Source organism: Dendroctonus ponderosae, unplaced genomic scaffold, assembly GCF_020466585.1.
Source record: "Dendroctonus ponderosae isolate FM_Combo_2020 unplaced genomic scaffold, Dpon_F_20191213v2 Dpon_F_20191213_1, whole genome shotgun sequence".
Taxonomy (NCBI): Eukaryota; Metazoa; Arthropoda; class Insecta; order Coleoptera; family Curculionidae; genus Dendroctonus; species Dendroctonus ponderosae.
In genome coordinates, this window is record NW_026017110.1 from 29973550 (window position 1) to 29974785 (window position 1236).

Consider the following 1236-nt stretch of genomic DNA (forward strand, 5'->3'; position numbering starts at 1 on the left):
CCACATAAACAATTACATTACTTACCGTACAGACAGAATCACTCAAGGCGGTGGAACAGCCATAATAATCAAAAAGTCCATAGCTCATACACAAATTTCCCCTTTCAATTCAAAAATTGAAAACACAGCCATTAAGCTCAGCTCTGACCACAACCCAATAAAAATCCTTCTAAACGAAAACTTCATTCAAAACCCGCTCCAACCACTAACTTACATAGACCGGGACGCCCTCAGATTTTTCCTACAGGAAACAAATATCCCAGACACACCGATAAACTCAACCCAAGAACTAAACTTGCTAAACAATTCCATCACCGAAAAAATCACCGAGGCCACTCAAAAAGCATCCATCTTCAAACCAAACAAAAACCCTTTCGGCCTCCTTCTCGAAATCAGAGACAAAATCAAATTGCGAAATCGCCTTAAGCGATTAGCAAAAAGAAACTCTGATAACTCTCTTAACCGCCAGGCAAATCAACTCACAAACCGAATTAAAACTCAAATTTCGGCTATCAATAACCTAAACTGGCAAAACTATCTGGAAAACGTGGAGCCTGGTGATAATTCGGTATGGAAGCTCTCCAAGAAATTCCAAAGAAAATCTTTCACAAACTATCCCCCCATTCATGGACCTCATGGCCTGGTCTACAGCGATGAAGAAAAAGCGGAAGCTTTTGTCGATTAGCTGGAAAATCATTTCAGAGTCGACTACTGACTGGGAAATGATCCCGAGTTCGAAGAAGAAGTCGAGAACCATTACCAAGACGTAACGACCAAAACCATTACCGAAACAGATGAAACTATCCCCCCAGTTACAATCGACGAACTAAAATACCAAATACATCTACTAAGGACCAAAACCGCTCCAGGCATCGACAAAATCTCAAACAGGGTAATCAAAATGCTCCCAGAAAACATCCTACAAAACCTCCTTACCCTGATAAATAGTGCCTTTGCTCTCGGCGAGTTTCCTAGCAGCTGGAAAACAGCTGCTATAGCTCTCATCTCAAAGCCAGGAAAAAACAAAACTTTCCCCCAAAACTGGCGCCCAATTAGCCTTCTGCCCACCTTCTCGAAACTTACGGAGAATTTCTTCAAAGAAAGACTCTTGGACAAAATCTCCCACAACAACAGAATCCCTCACGAACAATTCGGCTTCATGAGAAATCATGACTCCGAATTGCAAGTGGCCAGACTAGTGGAAGACGCCGCGCTTGGACTCCAGGAAAAATCCTC